We start from the raw sequence: 9,421 nt of genomic DNA, 5'->3' as shown, positions 1-9,421 counted from the left end.
CACAGCACTGTATGTGTGTGTATATATATATATATATATATATATATGTATATATATATATATATATATATATATATATATATACATACATACACACACATTTCTGCAAATATTTTATCATATCTTTTTATGGGACAACACTATAGAAATGAAACTTGGATATAATTTAAAGTACCCAGTGTTCAGCTTGTATAGCAGTATAGATTTACTGTCCTCGACACACAGCCATTAATGTCTAAATAGCTTGCAACACACCTCACAGTGAACATCTCCAAATTGTGCTCAAAGTGTCAAAATTGTGTGTGAGCATCATTATTATCTAGCACTGCTTTAATCTTCTTGGGCATGGAATTCACCAGAGCTGCACAGGTTGCTACTGGAATCCTCTTCCACTCCTCCATGATGACATCACAGAGCTGCGCTTCTCCACCTTCCGCTTGATGATGCCCCACAGGTGCTCAACTGGGTTTAGGTCTGGAGACACACATGCCAGTCCATCACCTTTACCTTCAGCAAGGCAGTTGTCATCTTGGAGGTGTGTTTGGGGTCGTTATCGTGCTGGAAAACTATCATGTGGTGCAGTTTCTGAAGGGTGCTACCACCACCATGCTTGAATATAGGCAAGAGACAGTTATTTTGGTACTTCTCACCTGCAGACCATCTCAAACAAGTTTATCTTGGTCTAGTCAGACCACAGGACATGGTTCCAGTAATCCATGTTCTTGGACTGCTTGTCTTCAGCAAACTGTATCAGCTTCAGAAGAGGCTTCCTTCTGGAACGACGGCCATGCAGACCAAGTTGATGCAGTGTGCGATGTATGGTCTGAGCATTGACCGGCTGACCTTTCACTTCTTCAAACTCTGCAGCAACCTGTCCTGGAAAACTGCTGTATGACCTTTGCCACCGTGTTGTAGCTCAGTTTCAAGGTGTTAGGAATCTTCTTACAGCCTAGGCCATCTTTGTGGAGAGCAACAATTCTATTTCTCACATCCTCAGAGTTCTTTGCCATGAGGTGCCATGTAGAATATCCAGTGGCCAGTATGAGTGAATTATACCCAAAACACCAAATTTAACAGCCCTGCTCCCCACTCACACCTGGAACCTTTTAACTCTAACGAGTCACATAACACCAGGCAGAGACAACGGCACAATTGGGCACAATTTGGAGATGTTCACTGTGAGGTGTACTCACTTGTGTTGCCAGCTATTTAGACATTAATGGCTGTGTATTGAGTTACTTTCAAAGGACAGTAAATCTATACTGCTATACTGCTCTATAGTGTTGTCCCACAAAAAGATAATGAATAATAATAAAATACAGAAAAAAGATATAATAAAATGCATAAATGTGAAGGATGTACTCAGTGAGATACTATATGTGCGTGTGTATGTATATATATATATATATATATATATATATATATATATATACAGTTCAATTCAACTACACAGGGTAGTACAGTATAATGAAACACTATCGGGCTACTTTTCCAAGGCAGTAATAAAAGATGCATGGTAAACAGTGCAAAAACAAAAGACAGTAAAAGACACACAAAATGTGCATAGTCAGTAGGTACAGGTGTCAAACGTAGACAAGATGTGCATAGGCAAGTGTTATAGGTGTAGTGGACACATATACTATAGACGTATAGACAGTTAGTGCATAGTGTATGTATATATGGTTTGTTGTATTAATGTTTTATTAATGTTATATTTTACAAGCATACTGTCACGTCTTTTGGAATGGTTATGGATCACTATTCCAAACTGGAATTGGACTTCAGACTAAAATCCTTTCACCTTATGGCTTAATTACAAATGATGGACATTCCATTCTGTCACTAAGAAAACAATCATAACATTCCTGAAACATTGCCGAATATTACAGTAGTGACTGTTTCAGGAGTGACAAATTTAGCTAATTTTGATCAAAACTCAGAAACACTAGCCAGTACATGACTAGGAAACAATCGTTGCAAATACGTAAAGTAGTACTATTTCCAATAAAACACAAAAAGGTTTTAGAATATATGCATAAGCAGTGAAAACTCTTAATGTTACACACTGATTTTCAGATTGTAAGTACATTTACTTTAGAGCAATGAATTTTAAGCGCTCACCTTGTGGCCATGAGGGACAGGGAGAGAAGATACTAAATGCACCCACTGGGCGTACATATCTGCAAACAGTCAGAGCCGCGTTGGGCCAAACGAAGCTGTTCTCTAGTGAAGTAACAATTTCACCATCTCACATATAACTTAGGAAAAACTATTTTAGCATTTCTCTTTATTGTTTAGATTTGGTTGTATTTTTTCTGTTATGAAGTGTCTTTAAATATGAAAACTTAAAATTACTGTGTTTAAATGATTGTGTATTTAATTCAGATATGGGCTCTGTGCCCTTGTATTGTTCAGGTGGTAATAAAAAATGCACCCTAGATTTTTTTTTTGCTTGGAATGTTTGTTCTTAAAAAAAAAAACTGCCTACTGAGATATTAAATCCACATTATTGGCCAGATTAAGTACATATAAAAATATGCAGTGGAACAAAGCAATGTCAATTTGTACATACACCGATCAGGCATAACAAAGTATCAAAGAAACAGATGGACTACAGTCTGTAACTGTAGAACTACAAAGTGCACCTATATAGTAAGTGAAGCTGATCAAATGGACAGTGAGCGCAGAAACAAGGAGCTGGTCATAATGTTACACCTGATTGGTTTATATTGTCAGGGGAATATACCACTGTCAAGGCTGCTCTTTTGATTGATCAGATATTAAAAGCCTTAAATTAACTTGATTTAGTCTTACATTTAACTACTAACATTGCAGAGTTAAGTCTTCTTTTAAAATCTTTGTAAAGTTTTACAGATGAAGAGCTTATTAGTCTTACCTGTTTCAGTACATTTTCTTACTGTAAAGTTGCCGTCAAACATGATCTACATGGCTAGCAATAAAACTACAATGAGCAAGTAGCCCGGTTTACACAGAGTAACACAGATAAATATTTCATTTTGAACTATTGCTATTAATGTTTCAGACCAAACCTGTCTGCAGAAGTCCACAAAATGTAAAATTGATCGTAATGACATTGCAAAATCACTTCAACCCCCTCACAGTGTGCTGAGTTAGCCAGTTCACTAATTAACGTTACAACTCTCTAAAACCATCTGCATGTCTGCTCCGCTAATGACCACTTCATTTGGCACTTCGGCACAACTCCGCTTTGAGAGTTCGCGCAATGCACCATGGGTATGCATGCCCAGTGAGTGACAAGGATGCGCTTTCGCTTCCAGCTTTAGAAATTTAAATTTATATTTAAAAATTAAACTTAATATAAATCAGAAATAAAAAAGATCTTAAACAATCAGGCAGTCACCGTCCAACAGAAAATATATGGATATAGATATATTTAGCTTATACCTATCTCAGTGAATGCCTTGTTTTTATGCAGAATGCAGTTTGAACTAATTTGGTAGAATGGCCCATATGAGTTTCAAAATATACTGTTCACTCTTTAATCCATATATGGAACCCAAGCTGTAAAAACAGCCTGTTTTCAGTCTGTTGTTTCTGTGATGTCACAAAAACTGAAACATTTTACATACATCCACCTCAGAGATCATATAAATATATTAGTCTTTAAGGCACAGTAACACATTCAGACAGACTAATTCTAAGGGATAAAGAGAGGCTGAAAATGGTCATGTAAAAACAAATGACTGTTTTTGGTCCATAAAACCACACAAGCATAAGTAGACTTCAAGGAAACATGAAATGCAAAAAAATGTAGGCTAAGGGCCTTCAAGGCATTACTGCTGCTTTTTGTTTGTTCCAACTTATTAAACCTCAGAAAAAAAAGTATGTGGTAAAAATGTCAGCTATTGTGCCATATTGTTCACCCAAATTCTCTCTCTCTCTCTCTTTCAGAGTTTGATGCACAGTGGCCAATCCGAGTTTCCTCTAGGGTAAGGCAATAGAAAAGTCTCTTTCACCTGTTCAAAAAACACACAAGAAAACAAACCCAAGCACACCCATCCTCACCAGATGACCTTATTAAAGGAGCCGTGGCTGGTGATGTCGACAACAGAATGATGCTACATTTGACAGAGAGTGAGAGGGGGAGAAAGAGGGAGGACACGATTCAGGCAGAGGATTAAGCTTTAATCCCTGGTGAGGAGATGGAATCTCAGCAGAGCTGGTGGGGTTCAGATGAGCAGGGTGAGTCTGAGTTTACAGTAGAGTCTTAAAACGTCCCACAAGCCTCCTCATACCTTCTACTGATACACATACATTTGATCCTACTGTGGGTTGTGATCTCCTTAATTGCTCACAGAGCAGATGATTAGACAGAATAGCCAGATTAACACCGGTGGCCAGCCTAGAGAAGGAAGCTGTCCTCCATAGGCCTTAGGCTAACTTGCCACACTCTGACAGTAATAGAGACAGTCTATGAGAGGTGAGAGAGCACGCTTTGTCATGACATACCAAACACTGCACTTATCTGACAGATGATCCCACTAATTGGTTTTTAATTCACTCCCCTTTGGCACTCTTTAAATTGATGTAATCTGTAAAGAGTTTTCTGATTGTGTATTAGAGAGATTTAGTGAGATTGGTGTGAGGGTATTAGGAGACGAGTTGTGTCATCATGCATTGTTTTGCGATCTGGGCAGCCATCCTAATCCAGGATGATTTACATAACATAACAATTTTTAATCACATAATGCAGCCAGCCAAGTGGAGCTGATTCGGTGAATTATTTTCAGGGGAGATCAGCTGCTGTTTGCAGGGCCTGTAGTTCTAGGGATTCTGAAGGAGGACTGAGGTAACGTTTGGTTTTTGAGGCTTATGTGTAGTGCTACATGTTAAACTTTAATGCATGAACGCTAAGGTAGCAGGAATCCACCTCTCAACATCAACATCAAGCCTCCTTTTTTAAGGTTAAAAGGGAATATGGTGGACTCCTTTCAGCCACAGACACATCCCTCTATGCCTGTGTGTGTGTGCGTCTTTGTACTGGTGAGTGAGGGGCAGACCGGATATCCCCGTACATAATGGCCAAAAATAACAGCCCCTTCATCAACCACACTGAATAAAACATAACTAAGTGCTTCTGACGTGGCATCCTTAGTTTCTGAGAATATGAATAGTATAGTAATATAGTAATGCTGCTATTTATGGCATATATGTTCATTAGCTGTCATTTCCACCATACCGCTGGGAACCGTAACTAATGACATCAGGAGTAATGGACACATGACATTGACCTGTCCACAGCCATCAGTCACTGTAATGAGCTAAGTCTTGGCCTGGTTCCACCAGTCTGTTCGTTGAGGTCAGTGTTTGATTTCCTAATAATTGAGGCTGTTTACATCAGCAGCTCTTCTCCTTTCTGATCTCACATTACCTGGTAATGACACACCTGAATAAGATCTTGAGAGCCCATGAGCTGAACGACTCACCCTACAGATCAGTTTACACCACTGTGACTCTGCTTTCTTCTCTGCTCTGGATAAGGTAAAGATATCTAAGAACCGCTGCCTATCACTGTGCTTGTCAAAGGCAAGCATCCAGCAGCCCAGTCAACATTAGTCTTCTAAATCCTATTTTGTTTATTTATGCCTCTGTGCTCTATAGTTTAAAAGTTTGTCACTTGCCCCTTGTCAATCCCTTGCCATATTAGTAACATTTGTTATACACTTATACAGTATATATTTAAATATTATGAACTAGATACTTTCAGACCCAGTTTCCTGGATAGGGTTTAAGCCTAGCACAGGATTTTGAATGGAGATGTATTGTTATTATCAACAGTCGTATGCAAACGTTTTGGCACCCTTGGTCACACATCTTTTACTCTTCTCTTTACTTACTGTTTATTTACTAAATTTAACATACTGGCAAACAAACCATTTTTTTAGCTTCTTGCCAATTTTTTAATGCCAAGAGGCTGCACAGGGGTAGTGTTAGAGTTTGTCTGTAACCAGAGGATGGATTCACAAAATTGTTAAAACTTTATTGTTCAGAAAAAAGTTTTAAAAAATTGTTATTCTTATCTTAAGAACTTCTTAAAATGTTTTTCTTAACTATTTTCTAATGAAAACATTATGCAATCCTTGATAACATATGTTCTTAAATATTTTCACTTGGTTTGATGTTTTTCTTCCGTTTTGCTCCTCTGAGTGAATTCAATTAAATAACAGAAATAACAGCTACTACAGATTCAAAGTAAATCTTATGTTGTTCATAGTAAACTGTAAAATGCACCATAGCCTACATAAGAAAACAATGCAGATTTTCTTAAGAAAATCTTAAGGTAATAAAAAAAATTCTTTTAAAGGGAATATTTGGGAACTGCACTTAAGGGCATTGTTATGAATGCCTTAATTGTTTGTCTTAAGAACCTTCACAACTTTTGTGAATCCAGCTCCAGATTGGTGTATATTATTAAAAACATTGAACCAGACTTTTGAATGGCTATTGTAAACTTTTGAACAAAGATTACAAACTCTTGAATAGCAGTGTATGTGGTCGACATATTAGCAGGTCCACTTTTCCAGCAGGGCAGTGCCCTCAGATCACAGCAGTTTGATCTTCAGTATGAGAGGCCATTTTCTAGCCTCTAGCACCCTAATGTTCTTCTATTCTGTAATCTCTCTGTCCACTCCTTCCTCAATCTCTGCCCAAGAAAAGAGCAAGCTAGACTGGACAGCTCCAATCAGTACAGGCCTCACTCCACTCCCCAAAATACCCCAGCCTGTCAGAACAGTATGGCCAGAATGAGGAACAGGCTTGAAAAGGCCAAAGGCCCAGTGATCGAGATGACAGTTCAGAGAAAATGCCCCGGCCAGAATAGCACATGGTCTTCTCATTGAGCCAGTAGCAGTGGAATGTCTGGTTAAATCCAGGGAGAGATGAATCAGCTAAATCTACCATAAATGCATACAGGCCTGTGTATGCGCATGCATGCTCCTCATAATTAAATGCACCCTCATGCAAACAGTCATTAACACATTCTCCAACACCAATATAATGAGTCCCAGTCTCCCAATGAATCACTCTCACACCAGACGCGAGGCTGTTTTCAAAACCTCATCACAGCCAAGACCCCCACAGACATCCTTACTCTCCATACCTACAAGCAAAAAAACCTTTTCAATAATTAAAAGCTGTCAATTTTAATTTTAGAGAAGGACTAATTCCTTCTGATACATAAACACATGCTGGGTGTTACACTGCCTTGTTCTATTAATTATTCAACTGAAGCAGAATTCAATATTCTAGCCAAGCGGTATTTGCTTCCAAAACAGAGTTAATAGAATTCTGACTTGTTCCTCTCTTTTTTCGTCCTCTCAGACGTGCTGTTTATACCATGACTGCTGGTGCTGTGTACACACATACTTATACATACACTAGTGTGGCAAATACACTCAGCGGCTTTGAATATAACAAAACTTCCCAGTTGTTACCTCATATCTACAGTCAGACCTGTAGCTGTTTTTTTACTGATGAAGGTATAAAGCAATCTAGTGTTCTTAATTATCGAGAAATGGATTTGTACAGAAATACTCTCTTCCTGCATTGCCACAGGGCCAGTTTCACAGATGTGAAATTTGTGAGGAGTTGCAATTCTTGGTATAAACCTGCTGAATACTTGAGCCCACAGTGACGTCAGCACACAGAATTTAGACAACAGAAGTTTCATGGTTGCATGATTCAGAATCCCACAGTGCTGCTTCAAAGAAGCCAGAGGCTGGGTATCTATAGAGGTTGGAAATGTCTTCACGGAGCACACTGAATAACTACAGATCTGCCTTGTGTATGGACATGGAAAACAGTCAGTTACCTGTTGTCACAGTCAAATTAAAACCTCATGGGGAAATTATACTGTCATTATCTTAGCAGCAGTTTAGTCTCATGGTGCCATGAAGAGGGGGCCAAGGGCGGCCACACCCACCCTGATACAATCGCTGGCCCTCCCAGTGGCTCCCCTGGTGAGTCACATATGCATAATATGCTGCATAATATGTTTCTTTCCAATGTATTAGATGCTAGGGTTGTCAATGAATATTCTAAATCGATTATACAATAAAATTGTAAACATAACAGACTGTCGGTTCTGAAAATTGAAATTAAGTTCAGCATTACTTCCACCTTTCTGCCTTGCAAGCTGTTGGTGTAGGTCCAGCTGAAATGAGTGAATTGTGAGTTCTTAACCCAACTCAGCTGTATTTTTGACCGTATTTTTAGCAGGTTTAAGATAAAACCCATGTTACACCTGAGAAGTGACACCATCTAGGGGCAGATGTGTGATTTTTAAATGGCACAGCATTTGGGTTTAGTTTAAACCGCAGATGTACCCAAAAGACCCATTTAGGTTTAAACTTGGGTTAAACTCTTCACTTTTTTTTTATCAATTGAAAATGCCACCACTGGGATAGGCTCCAGCATCCCCCCGCGACCCTGACGGAGAAGCGGCTTAGAAAATGGATGGATGGATGGAAAATGCCAGCTGCTGTTTACATTGTGTAAACATTTCATGGTGAAAGACCAATATAAATGGTCAAAAATTACTTGTTGTTGTTATTACATTAATATACATCAAAGTTTATAACATTGTTTCATTTAAGAGATACAGTACTGTGCAAAATTCAGAGACCGCCATTGAATTATTTAATTTCTAGACCAAACAGCCATTAAGTACATTTCTTTATTTTTAGCAGATATTTCTGAGGAAATGAGATATACGATAAACTTCTTTCATAAAGAAAGATAAGGTCGAAGGAAAATAAGCGAGAAACAGGAGTTTTACAAAAAAAGATACAGAGAAAGTGGCACTGTGTGCAAAACCTGGTAGATCACTAAAAGATAAACAGCACTTAAAGCACCACTTTGTCTTTGAGAGAGAGGGGAAAATCAAGCTCCGCTCTTGATTCAAATCTGAAGAAATCAAAGGTGAAAGTGTCCATCCTTTCACCACTAGTCTGAACTCAACTCGAGTCTGAAAGGAGAAATACACGAAAAGAAGAAAATGAGCACATCATGCAAAGAAGCTGCTGGGGTTCTCAGACGAATGGACTGACCACCCCAGAGTCCAGACCTCATATCACTGAATGTGTTTGGATTTCTCTCCAGCTTTAGTCCTTTAGCACACCGAAGCAGGTTTTCTTGCAGTGTCTTCCTGTATTTTGTACCATCCATCCATCCTTCAAAAGTCCTTCAATGTTACCACCCTCATACTTCACTGTTGGGATTGCGTTTGTTGAGGAATAGGTAGTGTTAGAGTTTACACTACAGACAGCATTTAGAATTTTGCCAAAAAGCTCAATTTTGGTTCATCTGACCCTACAATACTTATCCCACGTTTAAGCTGGGTTACTGTGGTGCACACATGCTTTGAAGTGTTATTTCTTCA

Source organism: Pygocentrus nattereri, chromosome 7 (genome assembly GCF_015220715.1).
Source record: "Pygocentrus nattereri isolate fPygNat1 chromosome 7, fPygNat1.pri, whole genome shotgun sequence".
NCBI lineage: Eukaryota > Metazoa > Chordata > Actinopteri > Characiformes > Serrasalmidae > Pygocentrus > Pygocentrus nattereri.
The sequence above is the reverse complement of the archived record's forward strand: the minus strand, read 5'-3'. Positions refer to the sequence as shown.